The sequence below is a fragment of the Netta rufina genome, assembly GCF_964035555.1.
Source record: "Netta rufina genome assembly, chromosome: 1".
Taxonomy (NCBI): domain Eukaryota; kingdom Metazoa; phylum Chordata; class Aves; order Anseriformes; family Anatidae; genus Netta; species Netta rufina.
In genome coordinates, this window is record NC_140123.1 from 159,788,285 (window position 1) to 159,811,747 (window position 23,463).

Below are 23,463 nucleotides of genomic sequence, written 5' to 3' on the forward strand. Positions count from 1 at the left end.
TTAAATAATAGAATGAGGAAATAAAAACAGGAAAAAATGATACATGCAAGCATCATCCTTGAAACAATTACCTCTGCTTTTGTAATTGACTGGATTTCAACCTGATGAAACTTTTTTTTTTTATTTTGTTGTTGTATATACTTATGAGATTCTGGTGTTTTATTAGAAGGGAAAGAACAATAAGTTTTATAACGAACTAGGAATGTATACTAGGAAAATTCTGATTTCACTCAAGTAAAATGAGGGTTTTGCCTCTGACTTAAACTGTGCTTTTACCCACATTCTCTAGTACTGTAGTGGGGATGTTTCTTATCATTTAGTCAGATAAAATCTTAACAACATGGCTTTTGTCAACATGAAAGGAAAGTAGAAGTGCTATTAAAATTTACATTAACCTGAAACAGTTTCACTTCCATGTTTGTTCAAAAATAAAAGACATTTAGCCTTTAAAATAAAACCCTTTTAATTTTAACTGTGAACCAGAAACAGTACGTGTTCTTGGAGCATGCAGCTTTTTTGATCAAGAACTTTTTTGGGGAGATTGTATTACAGCTGTGTGAATTATTACAAGGAATTACAGTCTTTTACAGACAACACTGGACAAGTCTAAGTGATTTAGGAGCTTCAGTCCTACCATCGAAATATCTCAGGAATTTAAGGACGGGATTCATAAAGATTCTCAAGTACAAAGCCCTCTGGAAAGATCTGTTTAATTCATTGGGCATTAAGGCTCTGGGTCATTAGCAGATAGAGCTCAGCTTAGGGAAGCTTAGAAGAATTTTCTGCCCTAACCATCTGCCCATTTTATATGCCTCCCTCCCTCCTGGCAAAACTAGCTCAGCGTCTGGTGAGGGAGATGCCCTATGGGTCTGGTGTATTCATGCAGACTGATGACAGTCTGGGTCTTTCCCAGTGCATCCACTACGATTTAAGCAGATCAATGAATGCTGTATGATTAGGCGAGCAATCCTCGCAGCAGGGACAGGAAACCTTTGAAACAGGGCAGAGAGAAATGTTCGGGGCCAGGGGCGGTACCGCAGCCTTAGCATAAGCTGCCCCTTTGGAGGGCAAAGGCCTCAGGGGCGCTCAGATGGGAGCCAGAGTTAACTGCAGTTAACAGGGACCTACTCTCCCTAGTATCTAAGTAATCGTTAAAGATGAGAATTAATAACAGCTGAAGAAAAGTTCTTTATCTCGTTGGACCATGCAGACTGTACAGGCCTGTACTTCTACTTCACAGATGTTTGTTTTACAGCAGGCCATTTTTCTCTCTGCTTGCTAAGCTGCTGGCAGATTCCTTGACATTTTGGAGGAGAGATCAATCTGGATTTAATAAAGTGATCAAGAGGAAAGAGGGTAGAATTCTTTATCTAAAAAGTCTGCCAAATCAACGGCATTGTGCAGACTGACATCGTGATGGGCAGTAGCTTATTGATTCAGCAGCCATCTGCTAATCGGGGTGACACAGAGCAGCTCCTGTCTGGCATGCCACAGAATTACACCGTGTGCGCATGGCCAAATGGTACTGCAGATCCAGCAGTGTCCTTTCCTGATTCCTCCCAGTTAGAAGCTCAAGGTTGGAAAACTTTAAAGTGATGTTTAACTAAGGGGTGAAGGGACTTACACAGATTTATTTTCAACTGTGGACACAGAAAATCTTGTTTTACATGTACAGCTGGCAGGACTACCAACAACACAAAGATACTTAGGTTTGGGAGTTTTTAGGTTTCCATTCAGAACTACTGAATTTGACTAGTATCAGATCTAAATGTATGAGTACAGATCTAAATGTAAATGTACAGATTTTTGACTTCTTGTTTTCCAGTTACTGTGAATCACAGAATCATAGCGTCGCAGAACATTCTGAGTTGGAAGGGACCCACAAGGACCATCGAGTCCAACTCCTGGCTCCACACAGGACCACCCAAGAATCAGACCACGTGTCTGAGAGCATTGCCCAAATGCTTCTTGAACTCTGTCAGCCTCGGTGCCATGAGCAGTGCCCCGGGGAGCCTGTCCCAGCACCCAACCACCTTCCCAGTGAAGAGCCTTTCCCTAACCCCCAGCCTGACCCACCCCTGTCCCAGCTCCATGCCGTGAGGGCGCTGCAGGCCGCCATGAGGCCTCCCCTCAGCCTCCCGTTCTCCAGGCTGAACAAACCGAAGTTTTGAAGTGAAGCTGTCCTTCCTTTGTCTCGCTCACTCTCTGACACACATGTACCATTCCCATTTCCCCACTAGGACAAACTTCGTACTGCTGAGTAATTATACATTTTTCCTCTCCCCACAGGTAATTTACCTTGGAGAAATTAAAACAACCCCTGGGTACTGTAAAAACACATGTCCTGTGGCAGAAACTTCAGCCAGCAGGCACTCAGGCTGAAAGGAAGAAAACCAACAGCAGGATGACAGAGATGAAGACAAGCTGCCCTCTGCCTGCCTTCAGGAGACCCAGGCCGAGGGCTGCGCTGCTGCCGCAGCTGGCCGGAGGGTGCTGGTAACCCAGGGCTCCATGAGAAGCCCGGTAAGCACAAATGGAAAACCCAATTTCAAAGCGCTCTGGGTCAAGCTCTCTGGTTTAGAAGGCAAACTCAGCCACAGCACCTGGATGGGTATGAGTGAGATTACACCACACACCCAGAGCAAGAACCAGGCTGGTAGAGACACGATTCCAGCACAGCATAACCAGTGCTGAAACAACTCCCAGGTACATGTAAGGAGGAGAAAATGGGAAACTGATGAAAACTGTTTCTAAGATAATGTGTTCCCTCTGTGACCCCTCGAAAATGAACTTGTGCTGAACAAGTAATTGGGTTCACCAGACTGCGGGATCAGCAATCACACATTGCTCTAAGTAACTGAATACTTACAGGGAACAAAATTTAAAATAAAACACGAGTGTTCTATAGTTTCCAGAGCCTAATGACACTCACAGTGAAGTATACTGAGAATTTTTACATTTAGGAACTGAAAATGATTTTGTGGAAATGCCTTCTAAAACTGTGTGTTTGAATCACAGAGCTATAGAAGTATAGAATCAATTAGGTTGGAAAAGACCTCTAAGATCATCTGGTCCAACCTTTAACCTAGCACTGCCAAGTCCACCATTAAACTACATGTCTGAGCTCTACATATACAATTTTTAAAGACTACCAGGAATGGTGACTCAACTGCTTCCCTGGGCAGCCAGTTCCAATACTTCATGATGTTTTCAGTGAATAAAGTTTTCCTAATATTCAATCCAAATCTCTCTTCCTGCAACTTAAGGCCATTTCCTCTTGTCTTATCACTTAATGCCTGGGAGAAGAGATGATTACCACCTTGCCATAGCCTCCTTAAGGTAATTATAGAGAGCGATAAGGTCTGCCCTGAGCCTCCTCTTCTCCAGACTAAACAACCCCGGCTCCCTCAGTTACTCCTCAAGACTTGTTCTCTAGACACTTCACCACCTTCATAGCCCTGCTCTGGACACATTCCAAGGCCTCCATGTCCTTGTAGTGAGGGGCCCAAAACCAAACACAGTACTCAAGGTGCAGCCTCACCAGAGTCAAGTACAGAGAGACAATCACTTCCTTAGCCCTGCTTGCCACACTATTTCTGATACAAGCCAGGATGCTCTTGGCCTTCTTGGCCACCTGAGCACACTGCTGGCTCATATTCAGCTGGCCATCAAACAGTACCCCTAGGTCCCTTTCTGCCAGGCAGCTTTCCAGCCATTCTTCCATCAGCCTGTGGCACTGCACGTGCTTGTTGTGCCCCAGGTGCAGGACCTGGCACTTGGCCTTGCTGAACCTCATACAGTCGGCCTTGACCCATCGGTCTGCCCTATCCAGATCCCTCTGCAGAGCCCTCCTGCCCTCATGCAGATCAGCACTCGTGCCTATCTTGGCATCAGCTGCAAACCTACTGAGGGTGCACTCAATCACCTGCCTTCTGGAAGTCCCATTCTGCTAACCCCCCTCCTTACTTCCCCAAGAATCAAAAACTCTGTTAATTCATGATTTCTATGCCCAAGACAGCCTCCAGCCTTCATTCACATCATCCACAAGTCTTTCTCTGTCAACAAGCAAAAGGTCCAGCAGGGTACCATCCCGACTTGGCTCACTCACCAGCTGTGTCAGGAAGTTACCTTCCACACAATCCAGAAATCTCCTAGACTTTCCTCTCTACTGTGTTGTATTTTTAGCAGATATCTGGTATGTTGAAGTCAAAACACTCCCTAACATATAGGGCTACCCTCCCACCTCTCCTTCCTAACCTATCCCTTCTGAAGAATTTGTAGCCATCCACTGCAGCACTCCAGTTGTGGAAGGTAGCAGCAAGATGCATTAGGACATAGTAAGGCATGAAATTGCCTCATAAAGACAATCATTTTTGAAAAACATAGTAATAAGCATCACAGCGAAATTACAGATAATGATTGGTATTCTTGTGCTACTTCACACAGCCTGCTCTGACACTTGTGTTGAGAAAATGAGTAATGAACTTGATTCCAGCTACTGAAACAAAGAAAAAAGAAAATATTGTGTTATCCTAGTTTGTTTTTCTCTGGTACATGCAGAGATGAAGCATGTGCCATTTTTGGATACACCTGAACTGACCAAGCTGGTGCCTCCTTTGGAGAAGGGCTCTCTGCATCCTGCAGATTTGCGATCCTCCTGACTGATCATCGCGTCTTGTTTCTACCAGTCCCAAAAGCACCCTGCTGAGTTTGGCACATAGTGATTTTTTTAACTTGCAACCCTACTTTCTGAATAGGACACTCACCCCTCAACTGCTTGAAATGGGACAATCATCCCATTAAATAAAATGGGGATTTAATGCACACCAGTGTGCAAAGATGCTCTGGAAGAGGTCCGGGAACACCTGAGCTACTTCCTCAACTGAGTCAGATGAGGCTGAACTCAAGTTGCTGTAGAGCTCGTAAGTGGATCAGATGGGAGCAAATGGCAAGTTACACACAGTTAGGGCTGGAAAAAATATTCTCTATGTACAGGTTAGAATAAAAGCTTGATTTGGTTTAATTTGGGACAGTGGGGTTTTAATGGCAGGAAGTACAGTTAAATAATGTTAACTAGCCATTAACAAGCACTCTAAACATGCAAAGAGCTCTTCAGTAGTTAGATACAGGGAATCATTCTACACAATATCCTTGTGTCATATGCATTAGTCCCATTTTTGGTGGTGGAGATTGAGGTCTTCAGATGAGATACCCCAAATTACAGTCAATTATCTTATTGGCAGATGGCTTACCATTAAGCATGGGATGATCCAATGAAAAAAATCAGGTGCAATTCTTTGAGTTCATGACCTGGGCTCATCTTGTAAAAAAAAAAAAAAAATCCCACCCATGGGTTAGGAAAGACACAAATAAAGAAAATAAATAAAGAAAAAAATAAATATACATATATATATACATTTTAACTGAGACTCAGAAGGCTGGAAGCGTATTAGAAGCCAGCAAAGCATCCTTTTGCAAACAGAGCACCTGTAAGACTCCTCACCATATGTCAAAGCTCCCACATAATCAAAGGGGTTTCCTTTAGCTGAACTGCCACAGAAGATGCAAATATAGATGTAAAGCTGTGGGGAGCTGCAAGGTTATCTCAACCAGCCCTATGTGATCCACTGTTCACAAGTCAAATGGCTGCTGCAGGGTGGCCGACAGCAGCTAAGCTTGCCTTCAGACTCTCTAGATAGTTTCCCCTGGGATGTCAAATGCACGGGCCCACTCGCCATCTCCGGCTACTTTTGTGCTATGCCTGTGGGCCCTCAGCACAAGAAGCAGACCTGCCACCCGCGCTGTCCAGTCTCGTCTATGAAAGAATGCTCTGAGCCATATCTAGCACTCATCTGGCTTGGATCACCATGGGAAACACAGAGATAAATTATTCTAGTTGTAAGTGTAATCTGAATTGCTAAATTATCCGTTCTCACCAGCTTGCCAATCGTCAGGATTCTTTGAGTTAGGTATGGGGACAGGGAGGAACACAGTCCTTCACCTGCACACAGTTAACAAAGCTTCTTCCCCAATCCTTCATTTGATGAAGATCATAGAGGAGCACCTGCTATTCTACCAAAATAATCAGCTTCCAGAAAGGTTGTTTGCACTTTACATAAGCAAATCAAATACAAAAGGAAAAATGACTAATCACTGTTCCATTAAAAAAGAAAAAAAAGAAAAAAGAAAAGAAAAAAAAAAACAGCTACACAAATGTCATCAGTTATACTTGATTTTAAGTAAAACTTAGAAAATAAAATTTTTGCCAACTAAAGCTCAGAAAAGTCAAAGACCTGTCTCATAACCAGTGCACCTCGGAATGCAGAATGCTAATGCATTCAAGACAGTTTGGCATATATAAAGCAATCCAATAATAAATAAATAAATAAATAAAATGGGGGGTTCTTCAATACTTCAAAATACCCAGAAAAGTCAGGTCCTGTTCTTACCAGCCTTAGCAGCCAGTGACTACTGAGTTCCACTGAGTTTTGAGAACAAAGATAAGTTTGCCAGCCACTTTCAAAAAAATTCATGTCAGATATAATATCAAAAATAATGTTACCTGTAGCAGGTTTGGTTCCTGATTTTATCTAAATGTATCTCATTTTCTGAGAAGAAGCTGGCTTCCTTCAGCCCAACAGACCTCCCAATGTTTTGCCCAATTCTCCCATTTTTGCTCAGAATTTTCACTAGTCTTCTGAGATCAGATTGTCTTCTCCAGGATTCATATGGGGTCAGTGAGAAATATATATAATTTACCACTTAGATATTCCTCTAGGCATATACCAAATATGATACCTACTGCAAATCTCAGCACAGGTCCAGATCTTCTCAGTTCCTTCATTACATTAAAGTTGTCATTGACTTAGCCTTCTAAGTCTTGAAAAAAAAAAAAAAAAAAAAGGCAATTTCTTGCATGTCTGATCAGACACATCTGGTGGAACTGAAGCAGGAGAGCTCAATGAGCTGCCTCTTCCTCTCACGTCCTCTTTGCATGCTGAGTGTGGTTCGTGCCTCCTGCCCTGGGCATCCTTCCATCCAGCCTACCACTTCCATAAGAGCCACGCAGAGCCTGGCTGTGAGCACACAGACTGCCAGCAGAGAGCCATAGGAGCAGCACATACACAGTGTACAAGCAAGAGGGCTGATACGAAGCGAAAGTGTCATCGGGGGTGGGGAAATCGACCGTTCTGTACGGTCAACACATCTTGCTCTAAATATTCATGTCTCAACTTCCCCCAGTTCCAGAAGAGAGGCTGTGGACTCCACAGGGCTGGCTGGATCAAAGAGCATGTGTACATCATAACCAAAAGACTACGCTACAGGACATTTGGTTGCTTTTTTCTTCGTATGGTTGGCTTTTTAAATATGTATCACCATCTTTTAGACTGGTTGATTAAAAAGAGTATATCTGAGTCCTGCGTGCAAAGCTGACACCTTTCACTTGCTCACATCCAGAAAAAGGATGTGAGACTAATACAAATACTGAAAGGAAATGGTTTGATCACAGACGTGTTATTTTGGCCACTGCCTTCAGATTTCCCACAGGGTGGGAACACACCACGCAGCGTAAGACTACAGAGCAGAGTTTCAGCAATGAGTCAGGCTAAGTAACTCGACAAGGTAATGCTGTCTGGATCCTCTAGGACTAGATCTAGACTGCAGTTTATCAACAAAGGCTGTAACAGAGTTCTTGCACATAATTACACCGCTGCGTTTCTAATATCTCCCATTCCTCATCCTTAGTATAATGACTTCTCAGCAGAACGCAGGCAGCTCCCAAAACGTGCGTCACAAAACGATGCAAAAGTCTTCCTTAGGATAAAATAACCAGCTTTTGGGATCAGAGGAATACATTAACATCTTATTTAAATCATGACAGGAGAAAACAATTTAAACTCTGATGCCAACAGGTAGAAATTTAGAGAGATAATCACTTTTTACTTAATTTCTGTAAAATACAAGAGTAATTTCTGTCTCGACATTTTCTCTAATCATTCTCCCATTTGGCTACCGCATAAGGATTACCCAGGGTTAACAGAACCCTTCTGTTTTGAGTTCCTTACTGGAGGCAGCTACAAAGTCTTAGGGGATCAGCACGGACAACTCCAAATCCCTATGGCTAATTTTAGGATTTATTCCTGTGCCCTTGTAGCACAGGCTGCAGTCACTTTGACAAACAGCTGGAAAGCAGAATGCAGTAAGGAGCTCTGTCTTGTAAACACTGTTTTTCTTCCATTGCACAGTTGTCTAAGAAGACCAAGTAAATCCCTGCACTCACTACCAAAGAGTAAATTCAAGTATTACTTCCTTTTCTTCAAGGGTAGATTAACACTGCACTGTTGTCACAGACACAGATTCAGACATAGGTTTGACCATGACCTTCCCTACACCAAGAGTAGGATTTCTCATGGCACGTAACTCAAAAGAAGCAGCTAAAGAGTGTTTCTCTCTACAGTACTGCTGCACATGGGCCAAGTAATCAATTTTTGACAGGGACTGAGTACAGCTGAGGAAGAGGTAGTTTCCTCAGCAGCTCATCCATATACAGCTAACAATTTGGAGGACGAGGGCAAGCAGTGGCTAGGATCCTGCACAACCCTTCAAAGGAGACCACGCTCCTGCTCCATGGTTCCTTGTTGTCATTTACTCATCAACCGCTCCTGGATTGTGTCCTGCCACAATAACAGGCCTCAGCCTCATGGGGAAAAGAAAACACGGGCTTCGGAAAAGCAATATACTGTAACTTTGGTCTCCTCCTGTCCCAGAGGGTTCTTGGGTCAGCAGGCACTGACCCCTTGATGTCCCTGGGAGAGGTGTGCACATCCTCAGCAGGCTCATAAGCAGGTCCTGATGAGGGCTCTATTGTCCTGTGGCAGCCCTGTCTACATCCATGATTTTAGCCAAATTTCCTGACATCTAGAGTTTCCCAAAGCTCCCAATCCCAGAATGATAAAACTCAGTGAGATTCTCAGCTTTCCTATTTTTTAATAGTGCAAATTTGTGATTACAAAGAGAAGCTAAAAATCTGTCAGGAGCGTCACCTGACAACTCATAAAACAGATGGCAATGAAAAAAGTCACTGCCTGTAATCTCATTGCTCTGACTCAGGCTGCTCAGTGCTAGAGCTGGCAGGGGAGATGCAGTACATCTAAACACCGCCACAAACAGCTGTGGATCCTGCCCCCAAAATCTGATGTAGCAAAAAAATTGATTAATATCGCAGAGCATCTTGGCTGAAACAATTCACCGAAGTTACTACAAGTGCAGCTAAGTCAGGAGCTGGGCTCCTTCTGCAGCAGCCCAAGGAGATCGTTGTCTCAGCACTCACTGACGAGCAACAGATGAGGCCTTTCAAAAGCAAAACTTCTTGATTGCTTTCTTATTCTCTGACTCTGGTTCTGTGAAAAGAAATCACTGCAGTTGAAAAACCCAGCAATTTGGCAAGGCCAAGCCCTAAGATGCAATTAGTCACAGACATTGTTGCAACTGCTTGCAGGGCTCCCCAGCACTCCCTCGCCTCCAGCAATTGGATAGTAACAACTTGCATAAAAATGGATTTAGAAAATTCATTAGTAACAGTGCAAGTTAATTATGGCATTAGTACAGTTCAACATTACCCTTCCTATTAAAGATGCCCAGTCTAACTAGGTCCTTGAAATAGCTTTAAATAATACACGAGTGTTTTGGGTATATGTTAGAGGCACACTGTTCTGGTTTTGTTGCTGTTCAGCTGTAATACAACTGCCTCATTTAAGGTTATTTAAATGGTCCTGTTTTTTTCCAGTAATACCAAAATAGTCACTAGAAAACATCTTAATCAAAGATAGACTCTGTTTATTGCATATTTATGAAAGGAAGGGATTTTAGGGATTCATTCACAAGATGCCCCTGTCTGGGAAATAGCATGCAACTATTCCATTGCTCTGTGAAAAGAAAAATGGCAAAACATGTGGCATGCCCGCCTCATTTAAGCTTTCAGTGAGTAGTCCTAAATTTCCTAATGAGTGACCGCTTCACAAATCTGTTTTACCTGATGATACTCAGCCTTTCTAATCAAACCGGAGCTCTGACAGATGCACGTATTTCCCCTGTTTCCAGAGTAGTGTCCCCATGATGAAGTGGAAACTGATAACAGGACAAAGGAAACATGCTTATTTTATCACAGCATAGCTGGGTTTGACGTACTGTAAGCAGGACAGTAGACTACTGTGAAAGACTGAGTCAGGATGGTAACAAAAAGTTTACTTGTAGAAAAAACAGTGCAGATTCAGTTCACCTGGGAAAAGACGCAATCAGCCAGTATTCACTGAAAAGTTTTGGCTGAAATTAATTAGGTAAGTTATTTGTAAAACAGTTAATGTATTTATGTCCATGAGTATTCATTCTTCCAGCTAAATTCACAAGAAGGTTACACACTTTCCACAACACTAATGAGGGGGTGGTGGTATCACATCCCCTTACTGGCAAGTACTTGGTTACTCTCCTAAAGAGATTAAAAGAAAATCCAGAAAATGCACAATTCACAGAAACAAAAAAAAAAAAGGAAAGAGTTGAAAAGAGACAGAGCTGGTCCTGCCTTGGGGACCAGCCAGCTGCACAGTCCTTGGCAGGACTGATGGCTGCTGACAGAAATCCACACACCCCTCCCAAACCAGGGAAAGGCCAAAGGCTGCTGGACTCTGGGCAGCGAAGCTCTGCTGAGAATGAAAGCTTCAGTCAGAAACGCCCGTGTGAGTGACAGCTGAGTACGAGAAGCCCAGAGAGACAGTTTGTACCAGAAGAAACCTCCGGCATGCCAGCACAAGTGCAGCGGGGGTGACTGATGAAGACTCCAGAGAGCCTGCGGGAGCTGCTGGCTGGCCCCAGCGCTGCGATGGGAGCAGGGACCCTGCCCTGAGTCACCGGCTCCTAGGGCCTGCAGGGCAGAGGGATGTGGATGCCATTCTGTTTATTTACAAGAATGGACAAAAATACCCAATTCCAGTGCAGTTTTAGTTTGTCTGTTTTTTCCCTCCTAGCTGGAAAGGCTGACACGTACAGCCTCGGCAGCACAGCCAGCCTCACGCCTTGTACAGGTGCCTCCTGCAGCAGCACGGCTTTCAGTGCTCTGCTCTCACCTGCCGATAAATGCACAAACCAATACCCCACTGATGCAGGAAACAAAGTTCACAGCCTTTAAGCTTAACTGTCCGATGGTCTGTGTGAGATCAAGCCCAGGAGTGGCAAACACAAGCAGGCAGTCGAACGGTTGCTGGAGGCTGGTGGCCTTCCAGAGGAACATCAGGCAGAAAAGCTATTTCCTCGCAGCCCGCGACACATCCCATGGCCGTCTGACAGAATCATGTTCTGAGAATACAACAGCTCACAAAGAAGTTTCCATCCCGCCCAGTTTGATGCTTGGTGGTGCTGCTGTTCAAGGTTATTTCCTGATCTGCTTCTTCCTCGGCTCCCCCGCAGGGTCTCTTTCTGTCCCCACCCTCACAGATCTCACTCAGACATCGTGTGAGCGCCGGGGCTCCCAGGGGACCGGCTGCCACCTGAATCAGCACAGACACCCAGGGCCTAATCTTCATGGTTAGGAAATCGCTTCAGAGAGGGGAACAAACAGGACTCGTGTGCCCAACGATTCTCTATCTGAACAGTCCATGAAGAATAGTGTGGGTAACAAACAGTAAAAAAAATGGAAATAATGTTCGAAAGTAGGTCTTCACAGCTGGGGGAGGGAAAGGGAGCAGACAAGAGGTTGAGAAGGTCGTTTTTGTGGAGACAAGTTATGAAGTACAGTGGATGCTACATTTCATTGTGCTTCCCTTTGATGCACTTGGTTGTGATCACAACTAGAGCTGGTGACCTGCCACGGTGATCCAGAGTGGAAATCCAAAGTTAAGCATGAATAAATGCTCCAAGTCCAACACGCTGCAAAAGCTAAGTTCAGCAGCAGGTTTTGCTCCTGCCAGTTTGTGTTAAGACAGAGAACGCTAACTCTCCATTTCTGTACAGACAGTCCTGTTGCTTCCCATGTGCCGCTGTGCCCAGTCAAAACCAACCTCCTAAAAGCAACCTTCCCGTGTCTGGGAGTCTAACCGAGGCCACCAGTGGCAGATGTGTGTTAACGCTGCCTCTGGGTAAAGAGGACTGGTATTTTTCAGGGTATTTTTCCCAAGCCAGTTTTATCTGCTCTGAGAATGAGCCAGCTCACTCTCCTGTTTTCCAGTCTTGACATGATACTGAAAAACTCGCTCGGCTGCACAGTAGCCATAAGCAATAGTAAGAAGATAAGTGTGGCACACCTTTTAATGAAGAAATCAAGAAGAAAAGAAAACCCATCTAGGGAGGACGGCAGACACTCGTCTATCACCTAACACTATACGGGAAGGGAAACTTCCCAGTTCCCCCTTCGGGATCTCTTCACAGACCAGAGGAGAGGCTGCTCGCAGGAGTCCCCCCCATTTCTCACACTCCACAGGAACGCCGATAACCCCCCCAGGAGAGATGGTCTGAAAGGCACATAGACACGCTGGAGGCGACATATGGGTAATTGATCCCTGTGCATCGCTAGGAAAAGAGCGTGAGTCAATGCACCTAGCAGTACGGCTCTGCCACAACCTGGCAGCTAGACAGCTGGGCTCCCAGTGAGGAAATCAGAAGCAGCTGGAGATGTCTCTCTGCACCACCTTAATCCCCAAGCGATACTGTGTCTCCAGACAAAGGTAGATGGATTTGTCAGTGCTCAGCGTTCAACTCGAGAGCCTGCAGCACCCCAGCAGGAGTCAGCAGCCTTCCCTTCTTCTAGGAGGCTCCGAGACTCTTGTTTTTCCCCAGATTTAGCAACTTCCTGAGGGTCTCCGACAGCCAGGAAAGGCAAGAATCCAAAATGCAAGAGGAAGCACATGTGATCCCTGTGAAGCCATCCCAATCCTCCTGCCCTCCCAAACACAACCATGGAAGGAGATGAAGGGGAAGAGAGGCACCAAGCAAAGGCCCTAAGGAGCTGCAATTCAGCCTGGGGGTCAGGCAGCACAAGGTACAGGAACACCCTGCTGGGGTACACAACCTCCCGAAGCTTGGCAAGAACCTGCTGCAGTCAGCTCATAAAACAAGCAGGGTGTGCACCGGGGCAGAGTGAGGAGATACATTCAGCACCGAGACAGCTCAGTCAGGCCGAGAAATTTCACATGTGTGCATTTAGATGTGACATGCTAAAAGGAGCTGATGATCTTTGGCAGCATTTCCTGGTAGGGTTAATAAAGATATGTTTATTTCCCCAAAGATAGAACTTCAGATCTAAAAAAAAAAAAAAAAAAAAAAAAGGAAATAAACAAAAAGGACAAAAAATAGACTTCAATTTAGTAGCCAAATTTAAACTTTTAAGAGGGTTTCTCTTCTGCTTTCCTGTGGAGAGCAGATTGCTCAGTAATCAGACAGGAAAATTGGCTTGAGAAATATTGCTGTCCTGTCAGTGGCAGCCTCTTGCTTAAGTGAAGGGTTTTTTCCTTCTGGTGAACAGCCACGTTAGCATTTCATGGCTGTGCATATGTGTCTACAAGATAGTTTAATCAGTGCTATTAATTCCCCATGTTTACCTACAGAAGAGGCTCATGTCTGCACTTGGAGGAATGAGGCCATGACCGCTGCCACTGGAGGTGCTCAAGACTGTCCTCACCCCAGTTTCTCCAGACTGCTTAAACCCCCTTGGGTTTTGTGACTGAACATCACAACATTCAGCCACTCCAGTCGTGAGGTCTCCTCTGCCCTGATATCTGGATACGGAGCCCCTACAGAAGGGCTGACACGTCCTGACTCCATCCACACCTTCCACAGTGAACACCGCCAGCAGTCCTCTAGGCCGCGGGGTCATGGACATGTTGTCACACTTGCTGTCTGCTCATGATACAAAGTGGTCTCAGCTCTGGTCAGCTGTATCTCAGGATGTATTTTCCTCACTTGAAATGTAAGTAAGGTTTACAATGCCACCGTGTAGAAACTTGATTTCTATAACTATCACTAAATTTTGTTCTGAAACACAGTGTAAAAGACAAGAGCAGAGTATCATCCAGATCTGAAACTGAGAAGACGTACGTTTTCATAACATACATTGGAACACGCTAGAGCAATTAGTCAGCTATAAAAATCCAGAAATGATACTAAAATGTAAGTGCTAAATTATGATTTTTACATTGATGCCATATTTTAGCGCAGAGCATCGAAGCTCTTTAAACACATTAATGAATTAAGCTTCGTCACACTGAGATTTAAACAATAATTAGCCAGTCAGTATAGGTCAAACAATGAGAAATATGTAGAAAAAAAACTAATGCTGATTTAGTTGTGATATCGCTGAATGCTATCAAATTATAAGGAATAACTCGTACTAATTGCAATGTCATACATAATTAATTGCACACTCTCAATCCGGAGATTTTTTTCAAAATTAATCCTTTCAGGTGTTTCTCTTTCTATGAAGATTTCCCCCCCAGATCTACATTTTTAAGACTGACTCTCACTCTGTTTTCTGACCCCGTTTGTGTGTTTCTCTGTGTTGATTTGCTCAGTACGCATGGAAAGTGAACGACTGTGTTGGAGGTAGGCTCCTGATTTCTATTTTTCTGATTCTGTGCTCTGATGCCTTCCTTTCTAATGTAAATATTTTCTAGGATTCCCAAATCACAGATGGAAGCTGCCTGCTTCTCATTTAGCTTTAATTACCCCTCGCTCAGTCTGCGCCTTTATGCAGAGTGGCCTTGCCCTCTGGAGGATTGCAGCCTTAAACGTTTCTGCTGCAGAACCAGTGACTGGATCTCCAACACCGCACGGCTCCTCTCCTGAGCCAGGCTCAGTGGGCTTCACACCGAGTATCTCCTGGTCGTGCTTTAGAAGCGTAACGGGAAGCAAGTGCTCTAACAACAGAGCTGAGAAAGAAAATGAGAATGCAGACTATTTGTGAATAAATCCTAAGGGCATTCAAGGAAGATTTCTGAAATATGAAGCTGCCGCTCGTTTAGCAAAGCTACCCAACCTCTGATTAATGCTCGGAGATACTCCAGCCACTGGAGGGCTAGCACGTTACTATTCAGAGAGAAGGTACAAGCTGAGAGACCTCAGACATTAGCTACAGGGTTCAAACACAGTACTTGTCCCAGTGTTTACCCAAACTTTCATGAAATCAGGGTTCCTGTTATCAGCCCTCCATAAGGCATGGGCCTGGCTGTTTCCCAGTAAGACATCAGCAGCATTTTGCTTCTCAAAACCCAGTCCACATTTTCAGTTGTGGTAAATACTGCCTACATGACCCGTGTGCATACCGAGTGTCTGATCTCCGTGAAACTAAATGCAAATCCAGCCAACTACCTGGCCCGCAGGCAAGGCAGAGACTCAGCAACCAAGCCACCAGAAGGGAATATTGACCCCAGCCCCCTCAGCCTGGGACCGGACCGTGGTCTCCATCTAAAGCCGCGTTTGTGTAACTGCTGGCCAGCAGCTATCCACGCAGGTCTGCACAACTTCTTCTACACAGCAGCGCTCGGGTCTACTCGGAGGCCTGCTGATTCATGATGAGAGAAACAAGCTATGCAACAAAAACCTGAGCAACGTCATAGCCAAAAATAGCCAGCCGTTCAGACCAACGCAGCAATAGCATTGTAATACTGGTACTAATTACAGGCCAACGATTGCAGACCTTAGAGCTAAGAGCCGATTTCTGAAACAAGCCAGAACAAGATGTACTCATAAAGACAAAACGCTGTGGGATGCTATCACGAAGATGGCTGCATCAGATCAGCCTCATACCGAGATGCAGGGAGAATCTCTTAAATCATTAGCAAAGCTGCAGCATCTCATTATTTTTAATAGCTCTTGAAATGAACACCAGTGCCAAAGAACCTACAAATATCCCCGCTCAGTAATCTCCAGGGTCCAGCCCTGGGCTCCACCACGCCAGGCTTCACTGAGGGGATTAGGCAGCCTAAAGCGAGCGCACAATTAGTAACTCGCAGCACACCTTCCCCAGCTCTGCCTGCCCCATCTGGAGCAATGCTCCCACCTCTCCTCCAGGTGATGTTGCCAGCTCTTCATCTGGCATTCGAGCTGTGTTTTCCTTCTTTTCAAATGTCACCACTCGATCCCTGAACCCAGCACCTCTCTGAGGGCATGACTGCACGAGACTCCCTGAGTGCTCAAACTTCCCTGGAGTTATCTCAAATGCATTAGAAAGTAACAGGGTACGATTTTACTGGAGGGAAAACGAGACACAAACATCAGTGCCATAATATCCACCAATTTCGGTTTCATTTTGTACAGAACTTTGCACTTTGCAGCACTTAATACATTGTAAAGTGCACCTCTAATTGGTACGGTTTGCAGTAGGCTCCCTCAGTTATTCTGCAGATCTTCTAAGGAGACAGAAAGTTCTCTGAGGAGCAGGACTGCAGTCTGGCTTCCTGAACTCTGGTGTGTTTGTGAACCCTGATTTAAGCTTTTCCCAGAACTGGCTTCCACCTGTCTGCTTTTTGGGGCCAAAATTGGTGTTCTGGAGCTATCTGCCTGCACAAAAAAGGAAACGTCCTCATCCTCCTCCTTCCAGGCCAGACACACCAGCATGCTGCAGAGCATCCCACGACCCTTTTGGGAGCTGCCCCCAGGGGAAGATAAACTCATCAGCACAACCCAAGGACTGTCTGAACCCTTGGGTCAGCAAGGGATATGGGATGAGCAGGATATCTGCGTTTCTGTGCTTGTGTTTTGAAGCAAAGCGTCTCAAAGACCAGCAAGCAGGCAATACCAAACTATTTTCCTTAATCTTGCCCTCAAAACAGATGAACTGATGCTCTTTTTCTCAAATTCTTGATGAAGGTTTCATCCCAAGTCAGCCATTCAGCATTATCATATCTGCTCAAACACTCAAAGGACTGCAAAGCCACTAGCACAGGAACATGAGCCTTACAGTGCACGGTTCCAACACCCGTGGTTTTGTGATGAATCCCACACCAGTGCTAAAGGACCCGGCTCCTGCATCCCTGTCATCAGATGAATACAGCAGCATGAATAAAACAATGCAGCACTTCAAAGATTTTAGCTCTCCTAGAGAAAATGAGAAATGTGATCTCGGTACGTCTGAAGGCTCAGAACTCAAAAGACAAACAAAGAAAGCCTGTTTTGTTTAGCTGGGTTTTCCTGGTCAGTCTTCTGGTCTGGCAAAGATCGCTGCCCTGGGATTTTTTTTTTAACACTCGACGTTAGCAGTTCAGTTATTTGCCCCAAAATATCACCTCTTCAGATTCTAACTATAGCGGCACTCTGAAAAGTAAAAAAAGAAATAGATTACAAGTAGAGCTAGTCCTTAATATAAAAAATAAGATTAAAAAAAATGAATAAATGCTAATTTTACCTCCCTCCTTATAGCCCCTACAATTTGAATATGAAAAAAGGTCTCTTCTTTATCGTATTTAATAGACTTTTTTCCACTACATGAGTTTGTAACGGCACATTTGAATCCTGCTCATGGAAAGTTTTTGTCCCATCACCGCTCACAAAGGCATACATTGAAAACAAAACCAGAAGTTGCCAGTGCAGGTCACACTTCAATTAAAGCCTTTTTGGTTACAAAGTAGGGTATTTTCAGCTTAGAAATGGTGTCAGAACCATTTTCTCTCTGAGAACTGTCCTGCAAGCGTTCTTGCACCTGTGTAACTTTATTTGCATGAACGCACTGTGGTGTTTCTTGCAAGAAGCTACTTACTTGCTGAGCCAGATGTGAAATCTGTTTCTTGGACAGTGAATAAGCACAGCATCTGCATTTAGGCAACAAAAAGAAACTGCCACATCATTACTTTTGGCACTGGAGGCTTTCTGGAAGCATTCACTCCAAAAGGAGCGGGGATCCTTTATCCCTTCTGCCTGCCTGGCGAGGACAGCTTCATCAGTGGCTGAGCTGGGCATCAGGGGGCTGGAGTCCCAGTTCTAGGTGGGGAATTAACTTTCTTCTTACCCTTAGGGTTAGCCTTTCTGGAAAAGTGGCTTCCTGCTCTTTAAACGTATTGCCTCCCTACATGGAAAGGCAGAATTCCTTGCTTCTGAAGCAGTCGGTATTAAGCCATGATAAAGACCATACAATATATATATAAAGTCTGGAAAACAAAACTTATGCACTCTCTTTTTGATCAGTCTTTATTCTATCAAAGACAGACGGTTTAAAAAGTGGGATGCCATTTACTTTCCTAAGGGTTTTTCTTGTTGACAGATTTCTTAAAAATGAACTGTTCATAAAATGCTTGGCTTATGGCAAATCTTGATTTGAGAAGAGAATGGGAATGCTCAGCCTATGCAGTTCTGACATTTACTGCAATCTTTAACATCTCTGCATTTCAGAATTTGAGCTAGCTTATGCTATGAGATTAGGAAAGCAAAAGAAGAGGTCAAAGCAAAAAGACATTTTTTATCAGTCTGATCTGAACTTCTCCCTTCCTTCCAAGACAATTGATTTACTGGCATTTAAATATTTTAAAATGCAGCTTAAAGTTAGCATTTTTAAAACTGGTATTTCAGTTCATTTTGTGATTTCTGGCTCAACTGGAGTTCAGGGGAGACTGAACCATATGGTAAAACAGGTTCCGGTCCAAAGAAAAATGTGGATCTATTTGATCCTAATAACTCTCTTTATTTTCTCTCTCCAAGTGCTGTCCTTTTTTTAGCATGGTTTGAGCAGTCTCACTGGTAGCATCTGAGCACAAGAAAACCGGGCACTAGACCGGAGCTCTGCTTGGCACCGCGGGAAGGTGGAAGATATGCAAGGAGGTTTGGGAGCTTTCCAGCTCCCAGGTCCTTAGGGCCCTGGTGTCCCTCAGCACAACCCCCAGAGGTAACCCTGCTCTGGCTGATCCGGGCACCCCAACAGCACCCAAACGCTGGTGCTGCCACCTGGGCGTTTGTAGGGGAAGGGAAGGCTCGGCCAAGCCTTCTCAGCCCAGGTTAAGGCTGCTCGAGTTAGTACAAAGCAGAGTGCCCACAGCATGGCCATGAGCTGGGAAGTGACCAACCTGCAGCTCACTGGGTTGTCGTACATCAGCTGTGCTATCACGACTGGCTGCGTGCACGCTCCCTGCACAGCCCAGGGCACAGCACCGAACCTCAGCGTGCCCCACACAAAGGCAGGGTCTGCTGGTTTAAGCCACAAGATTGGTGCCTCGAGCAGGCACACACAGAGCTGCCAGGGCTCAGCTGCCAGGTAGGGATGAATCTGGAGAAAAAAAAAATCAATCAATTCTGGTTTTGTGTTCATATCCCAACACAGGTAACTTTCCTATGTGTTACTAGGGTGAAATCAGAGCTACGAATGTCGTGGCGATGCTGCCAAAATGACAGGAAGAAAATGAATGCCGTGTTTTTTCTCCTGTACACCACAACCCATGCCAGGACTGTCCCTTAGGTGGGGACAGGGCTTGGCCATGCCCTGTCTGCACACAGAAGTGCCCGCAGAAACCACCTTCTAGAGACACGAGCAGAGCCACAGCTGGCAGAGTGAGAAATGCGAGCTAAGGAGAGTGAGCACCATATGGCACAATTTCCTCTCGTTTCAATCCACTCCACATCTTGTAGTTGCAAAAAAAAAAAAAAAAAAATCATCCAGTTTACGGGAGGAGAATCAGGTTACAGTAAGAGCAGAGCCTAACGCAGCAGCTCAGCACTCATGCGCTGCGATTAATAAATGTGGAGAGACACCAATCTGTGACTGGCACGAAAGATGAAAACGTACTGGAAAACATCGTGGAGAAACGCGGCATTCCTCTGTCAAACGAGGAGTTATTCATAACGCAGAAAAACAATTTGCAAGCTGTTCAGAATCACCTGTGCAGTACGAAATTAATACAGCAGTGTCGGCAGGCGAGCCCTGCCCAGGCAGGACTGCTGCCCCTCCTTTGGTGGCACCGAGCTCTGGAGCAGGGCAGAGCAGCACTGCAGGGACAGCAGAACCTGCCACATCGGTCAGAGGGCACTGCTGTGGGTTCAGTGCCATTTCACAGAGGCTAAGCAAACATCTTTTAATCAGTAAACGTCCCTAACTCCCTGAAAACAACATTTGCGGGAGGAAACAGGGCAAGGTGCAAGGAAATTAGTATTTCCATGGTTCTTTGGAAATTAGGAGATAAGCAACGCACTGCAGGCATCACCAGAAGCCTGTGGCAGAATGAGGAGGGGAATTTCCAATTTCGGATCAGCATCAGGCCTCTGCTTAGCCCTACACCTAGGCTGCCCCTTGGTGCTCTGGAGCTGGCCCTGGGGCACGGGGCTGCGAGCAGGGCAGCAAGGCTGGCACACAACAGGGACGGGGATGGGGATGGCCGGGCCACCCTGCCTCCTGTCACCCCAGGCACCAGCCACAAGCAGCACAGAGCACTTGGGAGAACCCTAGAGCAGGCCATTAAGCACTGAATTTCAATGTATTTGCCTAATTTCTTGTTTGTTTTTTTTTAATACTATGAATGACTTCAAGTCTCCATCGCAGAACAAAGCCACAGAAGAGCCTGGCGTGGTCTCCCTAATGGAAAGGCAGAGCCGAACAACATGTTTGTCAGCGAGCAAATCCCCCGGTGAAGGGTCTGACTCACAGAGTAATGAAACAATTACTGTTAGACGCTGTTATTTATTACTTATAACACAGTGGCACTTCCAGCCTAGGACAAGCTCCCACTGTGCCTGGCACAATACAAACACGAAGCAGAATACATAATTCAGGGGGCTTTGTTCGGAGAGACACAGCCTTATGCCCGATCCTAGTCTTTAAAGAAACGCAAACAAAAGTGATATTTATAACAAAATTAGCTACAGCAGCAGCTATCTGTGCTGTAGGAAGGGACACGGGTCATTCAGTTTGGGAGAGCCATCCCTCCCCAAAGCGCTGTGAGCAGTCCACGGGGCAGCACAGGTGGGGAGCCCTGGGGCTGGCACACCGCCTTCTGCCTCTGGCAGAAGTGGCTGCAAAAGCAAATTAAAAGGCAAAGGCAGCCCCTGACCTTTGCTAGCCTGAGAGAGCAGGGAGAGGATAATACTTTGAAACAAACCAGGCTGAGAGGCAGCAAGCCCTTGTTCTCAAGGGGTTCCTTGCAGCTGAGGGAGGGAGAACGGGTGCCGAGCGCCGGGAAGTCAGCGCTGTCACGCTGAGGACTGCTCTCCTCCGGCAGCTGGGAGAAGCTTCATTACTGAAGTGATTTGCTATCATGTGAAAAGAACCACATAAATACCACAGGGAAATTCATCGAGGAGTCACGGTAATGAAGAATATGATACAAGGGGCTTTCTCTCGCTCGTAATTTACTGCTCCCATTATTATTTTGCCTCTTAACATGTGTCCCCTGAAGATGAATACTTTCCTTTTAAAATATCAGCACGATCCAAAGCCTGCTGAAGTCTCCAGAAACGCACAATTCATCTGGACTTCAAATGAGGCCATAAATTTGAGGGAAGGGGCTCAGTTGTGTTTTTTTTTTTTAATTATTTTTGCAACCATTTACACACTTCGCCATAAATCCTAGCGTATTCTAAAAGCCAGGTGCTGGAAAGCTTTTCTCTCTTCTTCTGAAGATTTTGGACATATTTATATACAGGCTTAGCAGTGCCAGTTAATGTGTCAGCTGCAGAAAGATAACCGTCCTTACTTTTTTCCCATGACACAACTAAACCATACAGTAACTTTGCTGGAAGACATCACAGTCTCAGTTCACAAGGACAGAACTAACAGAGAGTGGAATCTGATCCAGAAACCGTATAAAAAATAAAGTAACCAAAGCACTTTGCCCATTAATAATGCAATCACACTGCAATATCCCAGTTTTGGAAAAAAAAAAAAAAAGACATTTTTCTCAAAGCATGTATGTTCTCATTCTCCATTTGAAGTAAATGTGTGCAATGTTCAGCTCAGCTGTGCATGAGCGGAAGGGTGTGAGACAGAGGTCTCTTGTTCGAGGTAATGAAATCCAACTCAGGTCACTACACAGAGACATGGCTATAAAAGCAGCAGTCATAAAACTGAGGAGAACGAAAAAAAATACAGGAAAAATCACTGTACACCATCTGTATTTTAAAGTAGAAGAACCAACCAATGCTTTTGAAGGTTTTGGGTGCACAGCCATGAATAATCCAGAAATGGGAGGTTTAGAATGAAGCGGGACAGGTTCGGAGTGAAAGCGTTCAGAGGGGTAATTTGGAGTGCATGCAGTTAGCGCTGCTCTCTGGAACTTACCTACCTAGAAGACACAAAGAGTCAGCGGACCTTGAGGATGACCTGAAAGGAGCAGAAGTAACCAGAATTTTTGTTTCCATTCTGTTCACTGATGAAAACTTTGCCAGTGACACGGAGTGCAATACCTCAGTTATGAGCAACGTCAGCTAAATCCTACAGCTCCAGAAAGTACAAACCATTCTTTCTTCTCCATTTCCCCCCTTACAAACTTCCCTTTTTCTGCCTCCTGTTTAGTAAGGACCCAGATCAGTTGGCCAAGTCATCCTGACTGGAAGTAACGCAGCCAAGAGCCAGAAAGCAAGAGGAAAGCAGTGCTTTTTACAGCTCAGGACTGGTGAAAATCTGCAAGGCTTGAGTGGCTGACACTTTGGGGGATGTTTTGTGTTACGCTTTTAATTTTCCAGAAGAGGGCTACAAGTGCACATGGGTGTCACGTAGAAAATTCATCGGTTCAGACATCTTTATCTGCCTTTTACCAGTCCTAATGGAAAAAAAGGTCCAACTTTGACAGAGGTGCAAAAGCACCTGAACTGATTGTCTCAGGAAGACAGGCACCAGCTTAGGTCACCCAGGGACGTTTTCCTGTGAACGCTCCAGACAGCCAAAATCAAAAGCAGTACGAAAACCTGCTGAAGGGAAAGCCATATTTAAGTCTTGGGTATCTGCTAGAGAATTCCTTCCTTTTTCCTTGGCCTTTTCTCACAAGGCTAAAAATACTCTAACAGTGAAAGCCATTAATAATGGAGATAACTTGCCACCAAATCCTGCAACACAAATAACTGTTTAAAGGAGTAACAGCAACACAAAGGTCTGGATAACATCGTATCCCTTGCTGAACTCAAAATAGCATCCAATTAACAAGACACAGGACAAAATAAGGGCTTGCGTTAAACCCAGTGCCAATGCAGTCTCTTGGCTTTTCTTACACACAACTGCACCACGTTTCGCTGGTTCCTGATTCACAGAAGCAGAGACATTTTAGAAGGCCACAACCTGCAACTCGGGTCTGCTGCATCACATGGGACACAGAAATCACCCAGGAATCCCCCGGTGGAGAGGCGACTTCTCCTGAGCCTCGTGACTGAACGCTGACCTCAGCTCACTTGTCCCAGGCCTGACTCTGATTCACGCGAAGGCTGGCCCACACCCACTCCAGGCGTTTTTACCCTGCTTGGACAGACTGGAGGTGCCACGGAGAAAACAAGAGTGAAGCCCTGTGCTTCTTGGGA

General features: G+C 45.1%; 1 protein-coding gene across 2 annotated transcripts in view; it reads right to left on the reverse strand.

The window, feature by feature from the left end:
- TMCC3 (transmembrane and coiled-coil domain family 3) overlaps window positions 1-23,463 on the reverse strand; it is an 89,823-nt gene that overhangs the window by 63,401 nt on the left and 2,959 nt on the right. Inside the window, exon 1 of one of the 2 annotated variants that reach the window (XM_084305667.1) lies at window positions 22,235-22,278. The exons of the other annotated variant lie outside the window; for it this stretch is intronic. The gene's annotated coding sequence lies outside the window, so the exon portion shown is untranslated. Of the gene's footprint in view, window positions 1-22,234; window positions 22,279-23,463 lie in introns of those variants that run through there. 2 annotated transcript variants of the gene reach the window in all.